This window comes from Somniosus microcephalus, chromosome 3, assembly GCF_052327205.1.
Source record: "Somniosus microcephalus isolate GS21.2 chromosome 3, FLI_Smic_1.0, whole genome shotgun sequence".
In the NCBI taxonomy this organism is placed as follows: Eukaryota; Metazoa; Chordata; class Chondrichthyes; order Squaliformes; family Somniosidae; genus Somniosus; species Somniosus microcephalus.
The window spans coordinates 364,608,212-364,622,323 of record NC_140989.1 but is presented as its reverse complement, the minus strand read 5'-3'; the positions used below and the strand labels follow the sequence as shown (position 1 = coordinate 364,622,323).

The window sequence follows — 14,112 nt, the reverse complement described above, 5'->3', positions numbered from 1 at the left end:
CCCTGGAATCAATGTCAGATTACGACTGCGGGGCAGGGGCACAGGCTGTATTGGGATGGGATGGGCTGGGTTGGGTTGGGTTTGCTTAGGGGTCTCGGGCTGGTCCCGTTTGGGTTGGGTGGCTCGAATTGGGTTGGGCTGGGGAGCTCGGACTGGGCTGGTTTGGATTTGGAGGGCTCGGGCTGGGCCTGGGTGGGTTGGGGTCTCTGGTTAGATTGGTTTGGGCTGGTGGACTCTGGGCTGGGCTGTGCTTGGTTGGGTTGAGAGTTCATAGGCTGGGCTGGGCTGAGGCGCTTGTGCTGGACTGTGCTGGGCTGAGGCGCTCGTGCTGGGCTGTGCTGGGTTGGGTTGTAGGTACACAGGTTGGGCTGGGTTGAGCTAGGGGAAGACAGTTCACTGGTCAGGCTCCAGCCTGGGGCACAGTTGAGATACAGGCTGGAGAGTTCAGAGAAGGTTCATGAAGAGGTTGACTTATGAAGAAAGGTTGAGCAGGCTGGGCCTATACTCATTGGAGTTTAGAAGAATGAGAGGTGATCTTATTGAAACATATAAGATACTGAGGGGGCTCGACAAGGTAGATGCAGAGAAGATGTTTCCCCTCATGGGGGAATCTAGAACTTGGGGGCATAGTTTCAGAATTACAGGTCGCCCTTTTAAAACCGAGATGAGGAGGAATTTCTTCTCTCAGAGGGTCGTAAATCTGTGGAATTCTCTGCCCCAGAGAGCTGTGGAGGCTGGGTCATTGAATATATTTAAGGTGGGGACAGACAGATTTTTGAACAATAAGGGAGTGAAGGGTTATGGGGAGCGGGCAGTGGAATGGTGCTGAGCCCAAGATCAGATCAGCCATGATCTCATTAAATGGCGGAGCAGGCTCGAGGGGCCAAATGGCCTACTCCTGCTCCTATTTCTTATGTTCGTATGGCAGGCCAAATATCAGTAATAGGCTGATGGGTGTGGGTTGGGGTCAGTGACAGGTGAAGCTAGTGGAGTGGTAAAAGGGGCAGATCAGATTATTTTTGAAATGCAAAGTGTAAGATACCCTACGTAGGATTTGATTTAATCTCATATGATTAAAGTTTTTGGTGTTGAACCTACATGTTGAACACAAAATGGCGTCAGAGCTTACACCAAGTCCGACTGCTTTTCATCAGTCCACAGCTTCGACTGCTCCTCCCCCGCTCTGGGCTTAACTATGTTGTAGATCGAGTTTCTTAAAGGTGTGATCCTTCTTAAAGGCATGACGCCTGATTTATAGACTACGGACCGAAAAGCGGATTGTGTCCTTTCTGTGATCGGTACGCCACACAGCTCCCCCCAGAATCCGCTAGTAGGGAGTGTACGAACCGGCGTGGCGGCTTGATGGCACGGCCGGAACGGCTCTTGGCGGTTGGTGTCGGGAGCGGGGCGGTCGGACGCGTCGGGCTCTTAGGCGGTCTGCCCTGCGGTGGGGGTTGGCCCACTTGAACGGGTTCATCGGGCTCTAGGTGTGCCAGCTTGAGCCGGTCGACCGACACCTTGTCAGTTCTGCTGCCCACTTCGAGGAGGAAGAACTTGTTCCCCGTCTGGAGTACCTTGTAGGGTCCGTCGTATGGGGGCCGTAGAGGTCCTCGGTGGGCGTCATGGTGCACGAAAACAAATTTGGCCATGTGCAGGCTAGGTGGTACGCGGGTTGCTGGTTCGCCGTGCCGGCCGGTGGGTACCGGAGCAAACTGTTGTGCTCGGTTGGCGAAAGCGCGGCGTTGCTGGTCAGCCGACAAGGGGGTCGTGGCGGTGGGCAGGAACTCTCCGGGTACGCGCAGTGGCTGGCCATACACGAGTTCCGCCGCCAAGGCTTGCAGGTCTTCCTTGACCGCGGAGCGTAGGCCAAGTAGCACCCACGGGAGGCGGTCGATCCAAGCCTCGTCCTCGAGGCTGGCGCGGAGGGACGCCTTCATGGACCTGTGGAATCGCTCGCACAGTCCGTTGGCTTGGGGGTGGTAAGCTGTGGTGTGGTGAACAGCCACCCCGAGGTTTCGGGCGATGGCGGCCCACAGATCAGAGGTGAACTGCGGGCCTCTATCCGACGTCATGTTGGAGGGGACGCCGAACCGAGCGACCCAGGTACCGATGAACGCCCTCGCGATGGCGATGGCGGTGGTGGTGGACGTCAGTGGAATGGCCTCGGGCCAGCGGGTGGTATGGTCCACGATTGTCAGCAGGTGCGTGTGACCTTGTGATGGCGGCAGGGGGCCGACGAGGTCGATGTGGACGTGGTCAAACCTTCTTTCTGGCACGGTGAACTCCTCGAGTGGGACTTTGACGTGCTGGTGGATTTTGGCACGCTGGCAAGCTATGCAGGATCTGGACCAGACGCGCACATCTTTGCGCAGGCCGCGCCAGACAAATCGATTGGCCACCAGTCTAATGGACGCGCGGGTGCCGGGGTGTGAGAGGCCGTGGACGATGTCGAACACCCGTTTTCGCCAGGACGCCGGGACTACGGGGCGGGGTTGCACCAAGGAGGTGTCGCATTTGACTGTGACGGCGGACGGGCCGCAGGCGACGTCGGTCAGTCACAGCCCTGGGAGGGTTGTGGGCGCGGAGAGCAGATCGGGGTCGGTGCGTTGCTCCGCTGCCAGTTGAGCATAGTCCACTGCCAGGTGGGCGCCATGGACGGCGGGGCGGGATAGGCAGTCGGCCACCATGTTGTCTCGACCGGAGACGTGCCGGATGTCCGTGGTGAATTCGAACACCGCGGCGAGCTGGCGTTGTTGCCTGGCTGACCATGGGTCCGCAGATTTCGCCATCGCGAATGTCAGGGGTTTGTGGTCGACAAACGCGGTGAAGGGGCGGCCCTCCAGAAGAAATCTAAAATGGCGGACTGCCAGGTACAGTGCGAGGAGCTCGCGGTCAAAGGCGCTGTATTTGGCCTCCGGGGGGCGCGTTGGCGGCTGAAAAAGGCCAGCGGTTGCCAGGCCCTGTCGACCCACTGTTCATACACGGCGCCGACCGCGTGGTCAGAGGCGTCCGTGGTGAGGGCCACCCTGGCGTTGGGCTGTGGGTGAGCGAGCATGGTGGCGTCGGCGAGCGCCTTTTTGGTCGAGTCGAAAGCGGTCAACATGTCCACCGACCACTCGATCGCCATTCTGTCTTTCTTACCCCAGAGGGCTTCGTATAGGGGCCGCATGAGGGAGGCCGCTCCGGGAATGAAGCGGTTGTAAAAGTTGATCATCCCCAAGAACTCCTGGAGGCCTTTGATGTTGGTAGGCCGGGGGAACTGCTGGACGGCTTGCACCTTGGCGGGCAGGGGAATGGCTCCGTCCTGCGTGATGTGGTGGCCGAGGAATTCGATCCTGCTGAGGCCGAATTGGCACTTGGCTGGGCTGATGATGAGCCCGTGCTCACTGAGCCGCTGGAACAGGGTGCGGAGGTGCTCGATGTGTTCCTGCTTGGAGGAACTAGCTACCAGGATGTCATCCAGGTAGACAAAGAGGAACTTCAGGTCCCGGAGGACCGAGTCCATGAGCCGCTGGAAGGCCTGGGCCGCGTTTTTGAGGCCGAAGGGCATTCGGAGGAACTCGAATAGTCCAAAAGGGGTGATTATGGCCGTCTTGGGAACGTCCGTGGGGTGGACTGGCACCTGATGGTAACCGCGCACCAGGTCGACTTTGGAGAAGACTGAGCGGCCGGACAGTCTAGCCGAGAAGTCTTGAATGTGCGTTATGGGGTACCGGTCCGGCGTGGTGGCGTCGTTTATGCGCCGGTAGTCCCCGCAGGGGCGCCATCCCCCGTCGGGTTTGGTGACGATGTGGAGTGGGGAGGCCCAGGGGCTGTTGGAGCAGCGGATGATGCCGAGCTGTTCCATTGTGGCGAACTCGGCCCGCGCGATCTCCAGCTTGGCCGGGTCCAGCCTGCGGGCGTGGGCATACACCGGTGGGCCTGTGGTGGGGATGAAGTGTTCTACCCCGTGCTTAGCAACTTTCGCGGAGAAGGTCGGGTTGGTGAGGGCTGGGAACTCAGCCAGGACTGCTGAGTAGTCGTCCGTTGAGTGGGCGCGGCACTGCCACGCCATTTTGGCAGGTTGGGGGGGGGCCATGGCGCCCGGGATAGGTGACATGGTGTTCATGTCCACGAGGCGGCGCCGAGGCATGTCGACCAACAGGCCGTGGGCGCACAGGAAATCCGCACCGAGGAGCGGGGAGAGCACCTTGGCGGTGATAAACTCCCAGTGGTAGCGACGGCCTGCGAGGTCGATGGTGACGGTGCGGGTGCCGTACGTCTGGATGTCGGTGCCGTTGGCGGCAGCCAGCGCAGGGCTGTGGCCGCCTCACTGGATCTCAAGGGCGGACGCGGGGATGATGCTGCGCTGCGCGCCCGTGTCGCATAGGAAACGGCGTCCGGAGGCGCTGTCTGTAACGTACAGCAGCGTGCCTGCTTGCCCCACGGCCATCGTGTAGGCCGGTGTGGGGGCGGTTGGAAACGTGCAGGGATGGCTGCAGCGGCGTGCCCGTGTGCCGAACCAGGTATGGAAGTAGCAGTAGCCCTGGGTCAGAGGGCTTGGGGGACGTGGGGGCCTGGTGGCCGAGCTGTGTGGCCGCGCGATAGAGGGTGGAGCGCGCGCCGACGCTGCGGAGGCCAGGTCGGGGGTGACGGCGTGGTTGGAGCCGGCGGACAGGAGCTTATCGGCTTCGTCGGCCAGGTCCTCGAGGTCCGTGAGGCTGGACGCCACGATCGCCGGGCGGATGCTGGGAGGTAGTTGGCGGATAAAGAGCGTGCGGAAGAGGGAGCTGGGCGGTTTCTCGTCGGTCAGAGCAAGCATGTGTGAGAGCAAGTCTGACGGCGTGGAGTCACCGAGGCCCGGGAGGTCGAGGAGGTGGCTGTTGCGCAAAAATTGGGAGGCTGTGAATTTTTTAAGGAGCGCAGCCTTGAGATGTGCGTACTTGCCTTCCTCCGGAGGGTCTTGTAGTGTTGTCCAGACTTTCGTGATTGTGGAGCTGCCCAGGGAGGCGAGGAGGTAGTCGTACATCGTTGCGTCGGCGGTGATGACGCGGAGTCGGAATTGCGATTCGGCTTGAAGGAACCAGGCGGTGGCTAGGTTCTCCCAGAACTCCGGCAGCTTCACAGAAACTGCATTTGTGTCAGCCATGGTTACGCTTAGGAGTCGTCCTGAGCGTCGGGGTCACCAATGTAGGAGTCTACATACTCCTAGCAAAAAATACTGAACTCGGAGAGGTTCAACAGAAAAGGTTTAATTGTTGAGACTACATGTTGAACACAAAATGGCGTCAGAGCTTACACCAAGTCCGACTGCTTTTCATCAGTCCACAGCTTCGACTGCTCCTCCCCCGTTCTGGGCTTAACTATGTTGCAGATCGAGTTTCTTAAAGGTGTGATCCTTCTTAAAGGCATGACGCCTGATTTATAGTCTGCGGATTGTGTCCTTTCTGTGATCGGTATGCCACATTGGTGTCTTTTCACTTAATGAAATGGTTAAAAGTTGTTCATTCCCAAATGCATTAGGGTTTAATTTGTCAGGTTACAATTTAGCTGACACTGTGGTTTAATTGTTTGCTGAAATGACAGGATGTGTAAGATTTGTGTGTGTTGACTTATGTTCATGGCCACATTGAGAAATGAGATAGCCAAGACAGTTGTGAGATAAGAAATGGAACAATGGAGGCAGAATAAAAACAAGTTGGCATCTATTGTTTTGAAGGTATAAATCCTTTCTGGGGGGGTTTTGTTCACAATAACACTTGTCATGGCATAATTAATTATCACTGACCAGTACTTGTGAGAAACGGATTATAACGATCCTAAGCTTTTCTTAACAAGTTTAAAGAGAGTTGGATTCAAAAAGGAACAGCAAAGGTTACCTGTCTACCGGGGGAACCCGAACAGGTAGTATCATTTATTTCTCTGTATGTCTACTGCTCAAAAATAATGGCTCAGATTTAGTGGTGGGTAATGACAGCGAACTGTCAACATTCACCATCATTACCCCTCTGAAACTGCCCACAACTTCAGGATTTACCGCATGTGCAGTCAGTCATTCACTGCTCCGACACAGGCTGCGCTGTGGATCCCCCTCCTATATAGTCGTCAATCAGTGGAACTGACAAAAACTTGTGCTTTTACACGCTAATATCGCTGTTAAATACCCCATTAAAATGTTAAGCCTTGTTGGAATAGGTGTAACTGGTGTTTTAACAGTGTATTGACTACTAAACAACCGTTCTGGCCCTGAGAAAATAATTTTTACATTTGTGGAGTGTCAAATTTCTGCATTATGATAAAATTTACAATTTTTAAAAGAAACTTACTTTTTTTTAACGTTTGTTCATGATATTTCAGCTGCTACCTTACCCCTATGAGAAAGCCCCAATCTTTATTTCACTCTCTGAAACATTTTTTAAGACGTGTGGACAAAAGCTGCTTTTCATTTCCTGGTTTGCTATCTGTGAGAATGCCTCAACGTGATTGGCTGCTTAGACAGCTTGTTGATATCACTGCAGCTCTTTGCTGGGGGTTCCCATTACACAGCACTACAATCAATTGCGCGTTGAGAAAGGCAAACTTCTCGCCACATCTCTGTGGGCAGCTTTGTCTGAGGAGAGCTGTGAGTGCCTTAACTTCGCCGCTGACTGCAAATTAGGGCCATTGTGTATATCTGGACTTTGTTGAATACAATAAATAGAGAAACTTGCAAACCTATATTTAGGTGTTGGAAATCGAACTGTTTACAAAAGAGTATTGTATTATAATATATATGTTAAAGTGTTCGGGCTCGATTTTCCAAGCCCCGAGGAGGCGGGACAGCATGTAAAATCGGAGAAAGTGGGGGCGGATGGCAAACCTGCCCCCATCCTGCCTCCGTGCCCTTTTGCCAGGAGGCGGGAGGATGTGTAACTTCGGGTCCCGTCTCCTGGAGGCGGGAAAGGCTTTTAATCCTTTTAACAGGTAGTTAACAGGCAGAAAAAGGGATTCGTGCCATTTTACCTTCACAGGTGAAGGCTTCCCGACCTCGGAGAACCCCGCCGGGTTGGAGGAGACGCGGAGGAGGTCTGCGGCAGTCAGAGGCACCTGGGAGTAAGGTGTAGAGGTGAGTGATGGGTGCAAGTGTGGAGTGGTAAGTATGCAAGGTGAGTGATAAGTTTAAAAAAGTGTTCACTTACCTTTTTTTTACTTCTGTAGCCTTTAGCCGTGCTGGATCGGGAGAGCGGACATCCACCTCGTCAATTTCAGGTAATGGCTGATGGACCCTCCGATCCATCAGACATCTGAAATTTACTTTTTTACAATGTTTTTTCAGTCCTCACCACAAAAACGAATCAAACTCAAGAGAATGTCAGTGTTTGACAGCTTCACAGAGCTGTCAAACGCTGTCATTTCTTCTTTCAAGAAGTCTTGACAGATAGCACGTCTGACGTTGAGGTGATCTGTCAGTGACTTCCTCCCTAATTGGCCTGCTGAGCCCGCCGGGCGGGCTTAACAAGCTCAATCAGGGGAAAATCCCTCTGAATGGTCAGGCAAGGATGGAGGTGGGACATTGACACGACAAGCAGCAGTCCCGCCTCCAGCTCGCCTCCATTGACAAAATCCAGCCCATAATGTTGGTATAGTTACAGCCCGTATAAAATAGGACAATCTGTAGCATTGAGCAGTGCAAAGATATTTTAACGAGCGCAGCATCAAAAAAATGTGTTTTTAAAATGTTTCTCCAATGTACAGCATCTTAAATCATTTGTGATCTAACTCTTACTGCCTAATACCATGGTTAAGGTTTGTGGTTTTCACAGAATATTGATCCCCAAAACACCAGTTAAAAATCCTGGAATCCCATGTAATAAAAATGGGATTTGAATTATTCTGTCATTGTAAATGTGGTGTGTGTAACCTGTTCCACCTTAAGAGAACTACCTTAAGAGATGTACTACTTTCTCTTGGCTGCTGTATACTGTAGTACCGGTGGTGACCACACCGGTATATAAGCGTTGTGTAGTGATTTACTGGGCAGTTCAGCCCTGACCTCCGAATAGTAAAGACCTGTTAAAGTTATTCTTGTGGTCTGTGTCCAGTGATTTATAATAAGCATAACTGGGACACACAGACTTAACAGTAAAGTGGGACCCTGGCCATGATTAAACTGAATACAGCTTATCAGAACTTTAAAAAACAAACACTGGTGGCAAATGACTATGTAACTGCTATGCAGTTGATGAAGTTAGTATTTACTTCAGAATAATGTTACTAAGTGAGCAGTGTGGCAGCAACAAGAGCTCCACCAATATACCCTGCAGGATAGACGTGTTGACCAGCCCTTCCTTATCATGTCGCCTGGGGACAATTATATTGATAGGGAAAATCTATATTTTTTATTGGCAGTTTTATGCCCTTCATTACCGCACATGACTGATTTGATTTTGTACTAGGTCTTTGTCTTCGATAACGGAGGAACGGATTGGAAGTATTATGATTGGCTTAAGATCACGACTATTGTAGCCATGGGACCGTTTGACCCTGAGCTTTTGTGTCACGCTCATGCAAATGACGTTCGAGTTGTTCGGAAAGGTAACTAATTTTATCACAGAAAAAACAAATGTCTTTCTGCCTTCTACTGCAAGCTATGTTATTGAGGATCACGTAAAGAAACATACAGTGTACAGCCTTGAAACAGGACATAACCAGGGATGGTGAGGGAGGAGTCTGGGACATTGGCTGAAAGTTATGATTCTGTGAGTCTTTTGCTTGACTAGTTTGTTCCTGGGACGTGGGCGTCGCTGGCAAGGCCAGTATTTATTGCCCATTCCTAAATACCCTTGAGAAGGTGATGGTAAGCCGCCCTCTTGAACTGCTGCAGTCCTTATGGTGAAGGTACTCCCATACTGCTGTTCGGGAGGGATTTTGATCCAGTGACAAGGAAGGAACGGCAATATATTTCCAAGTCAGGATGGTGTGTGACTTGGAGGGGAACTTGGAGGCGGTGGTGTTCCCAAGCGCCTGCTGCCCTTGTCCTTCTAGGTGGTAGAGGTCGTGGGTTTGGGAGGTGCTGTCGAAGAAGCCTTGGAGAGTTGATGCAGTACATCTTGTAGACTGTACACACTGCAGCCACGGTGCGCTGGTGGTGGAGGGAGTGAATGTTTAAGGTGGTGGATGGGGTGCTGATCAAACGAGCTGCTTTTTCCTGGATGGTGTCGAGCTTCTTGAGTGTTGTTGGAGCTGCACTCATCCAGGCAAGTGAAGAGTATTCCATTACACTCCGGACTTGTGCCTCGTAGATGGTGGAAAGGCTTTGGAGAGTCAGGAGGTGAGACACTCGTCGCAGAATACCCAGCCTCCGTCCTGCTCTTGTAGCCACAGTATTTATGTGGCTGGATGAGTTAATTTTCTAGTTAATGGTGATCCCCAGGATGTTGATGGTGGGGGATTCAATGATGGTAATGCCATTTAATTTCTGCTTTGTTAACCTGTCCTGGCACATTGAAACATGCCCAGGTCTCTCTCTTCTTGCACCCCCTTTAAAATTGTACCATTTAGCATAGAACATCGAGAAATAGGGGCAGGAGTAGGCCATTCGGCCCTTCGAGCCTGTTCCACCATTCAATATGATCATGGCTGATCCTCTATCTCAATACCATATTCCCGCTCTCTTCCCATACCCCTTTGTTATCTAGAAATCTATCTATCTCCTTCTTAAATATATTCAGTGACTTGGCCTCCACAGCCTTCTGTGGTAGAGAATTCCACAGGTTCACCACCCTCTTGTAATGATATCAGCAAATAGAGATGGTATTTGCCTGTTCGATTATGATGCCTTAATAGCATGTTTGCAGGTATTGATTACTTATGCCTGACCAGCAGAGGTCATGTGAGAGACAAGCAGTTTGGGTTTAGTTTCGGTTTCGTTCTAGATGCATCACAGCATCATGACTCCTGTAAAAGTTGTATAAAAGAGTTGAACAAGACTTTAGATTAAAACTCATTCTCTTTCATAAATGTCTCATCATTGAACCCACAAAGAAATCAATACATGGTGTCAGAAGTGATTGAAAGAGATGAAGAGAAAAAAAAATCTGAAGTTAAATCAGCTCTCCACAAATTAGCAAGCCAAAAGAGAACATCGTTGCTTACCATTGGAGAATAGCTAACGAAGTAAAAAAATGGAAGGATTACACCCACCGGCGACGCTTCAGTTAACAGGTAGTGTGGCTGAAAATTGGAGGAGATTCAAACAACGTGTGGGGTTGTATTTAGCGGCAATCGGAGCTGACGAGAAAAGTAATAAAAAGGAATCGTCACTGTTCTTACATGTCGTGGGTGATGAAGCGCTGGAGGTGTATAATAACTTCACATTCGCTGCTAATGGAGACAGAATGAAGCTAGATAAAATAATGGAACAGTTTGAGGCCTACTGCATACCTAAACGTAACGTGACGTTTGAGAGGCACAGATTTTTCACGTGTACAGAAAACGGGAGAGACTATTGATCAGTATGTGACTGAACTGAGAAACCGAAGCAAATCGTGTGAATTTGGGGGACTGACAGACTCGCTGATAAAAGACAGACTGGTGTGTGGTATTCCGGATAATGGTCTAAGGGAAAGACTGCTAAGAGAGCAAGATCTAGACCTGGGAAAAGCCATAGCACTGTGTAGGGCTACAGAGACTGTGAAGTTGCAGGCAAAGGAGCTGTTCAGTGACAATAGCTGCAACGTGGATGCAGTGAGTAAGAACGGACACAAACGGTTTAACAAAAAGAGCGCCAATGTGAAAAAAGAGGCGTGGCCAGCGAATGAAAATGAAAGGGACAATCGAAAGTCATGTAGTCGATGCGGTACACAGCATCCACCAAGAAAGTGTCCAGCATATGGTAAAACATGCAATAGTTGCAACAAGAACAACCATTATGCCCGTTGCTGTAAGAACCAAGCGCAACAAAGCAAGGTCCATACAGTAGATGAAAGCGAGATAGAGGAGTTCTATGTAGATGTTGTGTCAGAAAACAAAAAAGAAAAAAGAGACTGGATGTTGACACTAAAAGTGAATGACATACACATTCCATTTAACTTGGATACTGGAGCACAAGTTAATGTGATATCAGAGACTGATTTTAAGAAAATTAGACCCAGACCAAAGATACATGGAATCAAAGTGAAAGTGACAGGATACTCAGGTACTGATATACCAGTGAAAGGAAGATGCATTGTCAAAGTAACACACAAGGACAGAGAGCACACGCTAGCATTAATCGTGGTGCCAAAGGATGTGCAAGCCATACTAGGTTTAAAAGCCTGTGAGAGACTGAACCTGGTAAAGAGAGTCCTCATTGTGGAAAGCAAAGGAGAGACAGTCTATGATGAACTGAATGTTGCGTACACACCGGGTAAGCTGATGTATACAGCAGACACGTTGTCCAGAGCTGTTGACCCAGGAGAGCCCGCAAACACAGTGAAAAGACGGATGTACAAGGCAAAAGACAGTGGAACTGACTTCTACCAAAGCATGCTTGTATACCGCACAATGCCGCTCAAGTGTGGTATGTCACCAGCCCAACTCCTTATAGGACGTCTGCTAAGGTCAAACCTACCCATCCCGGAGAACCTACTGAAAACAAAAGAGGGGGAGAAAGTGAGGAAGTTCAAAGAACAACAGAAAGAAAAGCAAAAGTACTACTATGACAGAGGAACACAAAACCTACCTGAACTCCACACTGGTGACCAAGTAAGGTTCAAAGACAAAACAAACACATGGACTCAGAAGGGAACTGTCCTGAGTGAAGTTCAACCAAGATCATACACCATTCAGACAGATGAGGGTGCTGTTCTGAGAAGAAATCGGCGAGATCTTCTCATGGGACCAGCCACAGCAGGTCAAGAGACTGATACTGTTGAACAACCTGATCACACAGCTGAGAACCAATCATCTGAGGCAACAACTCAGATTCAAGGACAATCAATCAGAAAATCCTCAAGACACGTGAAGCCTCCTGAGAGACTCATTGAGCAAATTTAAGGACTATTGTTACAGAAGGAAGTAATGTTATCTTATTCTTTCTTCAAGTTCTAGTGTATTGACATATTTCATGTGAACACACAAAGCAAGGTTAAAAAACCTTGATCATGATAATGATAATGTAAGTTCATTAAGTGTTACAGTTAAAATGCAGATTAATACAAAGAAAACATGTTGTTAGTTAAAAGTAAAATACTTTTGTTTTAAGGAAAGGAGATGTAATGATATCAGCAAATAGAGATGGTATTTGCCTGTTCGATTATGATGCCTTAATAGCATGTTTGCAGGTATTGATTACTTATGCCTGACCAGCAGAGGTCATGTGAGAGTCAAGCAGTTTGGGTTTAGTTTCGGTTTCGTTCTAGATGCATCACAGCATCATGACTCCTGTAAAAGCTGTATAAAAGAGTTGAACAAAGCTTTAGATTAAAAGACATTCTCTTTCATAAATGTCTCCTCATTGAACCCACAAAGAAATCAATACACCTCTGAGTGAAGAAATTTCTCCTCATCTCAGTCCTAACTGTCCTACCCCGTATCCTGAGACTGTGACCCCTCAATCTAGATCCCCCCCCCCCCCAGCCAGGGGAAACATCCTCCCTGCATCCAATCTGTCTAGCCCTGTCAGAATTTTATACGTTTCAATGAGATCGCCTCTCATTCTTCTAAACTCTAGTGAACACAGGCCTAGTCAAATAAATCTCTCCTCATACGACAGTTCTGCCATCCCAGGAATCAGTCTGGTGAACCTTCGCTGCACTCCCTCTATGGCAAGTATATCCTTTCTTAGGTAAGGAGACCAAAACTGCACACAGTACTCCAGGCGTGGTCTCACCAAGGCCCTGTATAACTGTAGTAAGACATCCTTGCTCCAGTACTCAAATCCTCTTGCAATGAAGACCAACATATCATTTGCCTTCCTAACTGCTTGCTGGACCTGCATGTTTGCTTTCAGTGACTGGTGTATAAGGACACCCAGGTTCCTTTGTACATCAACATTTCCCAATCTATCACCATTTAAATAATACTCTACCTTTCTGTTTTTCCCACCGAAGTGGATAACTTCACATTTATCCACGTTATACTGCATCTGCCATGTATTTGCCCACTCACTCAACTTGTCTAAATTGCCTTGAAGCCTCTTTGCATCCTCCTCACAACTCACAATCCCACCTAGTTTCATGTCGTCAGCAACCTTGGAAATATTACATTTGGTTCCTTCATCCAAATCATTGATATATATTGTGAATAGCTAGGGCCCAAGCACTGATCCCTGCGGAACCCCACTAGTGACCGCCTGCCACCCCAAAAAAGACCCATTTATTCCTACTCTCTGGGCTGGATTTTGCCAGCCCTGGGGGGGCGGGTTTGGAGGCGGGACTGCCAGGAAAATGGCAGAATCTGTCTCTAATAGGCCCCACCCCACCTCTTACTACCCACTTACTGTTTACAGGCCGGTAGAAGATTTTTGGGTTCCCTTTTACGTTAATTGTCATTCTACCCTCATATTCTCTCTTTGCCAATCTTATTTTCATCTTCACTTCCCCTCTCAACTTATTGTATTTGGCCTGGTTCTCCCTTGAAGAATTCACCTGACATGCATCACACACCCTCTTTTTTTTGTTTCATCATCCTCTCTATCTCCCTCATCATCCAAGGAGCCCTTTCTTTGGTTCCCTTACCCTTCCCTCTTGTTGGAATGTACCTAGCCTGTACTTGGAACATCTCCTCCTTAAAGATCTCCCATTGTTCCGTGACAGTTTTTCCTGTCAGTCTTTGGTTCCATTTTACCCTGGCTAGATCCTTTCGCATCCCATTGAAGTTAGCCCTATTCCAGTTTAGAAGTTCCACTCTAGATTGTTCCTTGCTCCTCTCCATTGCTAATCTAAATCTTATGATACGATGATCACTCGTACCCAAGTGTTCTCCCACAGACACTTGGTTGACCTGGCCCACCTCATTCCCCAGCACCAGATCCAGCAAAGCTTCCTTCCTAGTTGGGCCAAGAACATACTGGTCAAGGATATTCTCCTGAACACATTTCCGAAACTCCTCCCCCTCCTTTCCCTTTACCCTAGCATTATCCCAATTGATATTTGGTTAATTAACGTTCCCAAT

General features: G+C 49.5%; 1 pseudogene across 1 annotated transcript in view; it reads left to right on the top strand.

Annotated features, from left to right (window-relative positions):
* LOC147122394 (di-N-acetylchitobiase-like) overlaps window positions 1–14,112 on the top strand; it is a 66,873-nt pseudogene that overhangs the window by 19,641 nt on the left and 33,120 nt on the right. Inside the window, exon 3 of the transcript XR_015075710.1 lies at window positions 8,415–8,553. The product of XR_015075710.1 is annotated as a di-N-acetylchitobiase-like (transcript). The remainder of the gene's footprint in view (window positions 1–8,414; window positions 8,554–14,112) is intronic.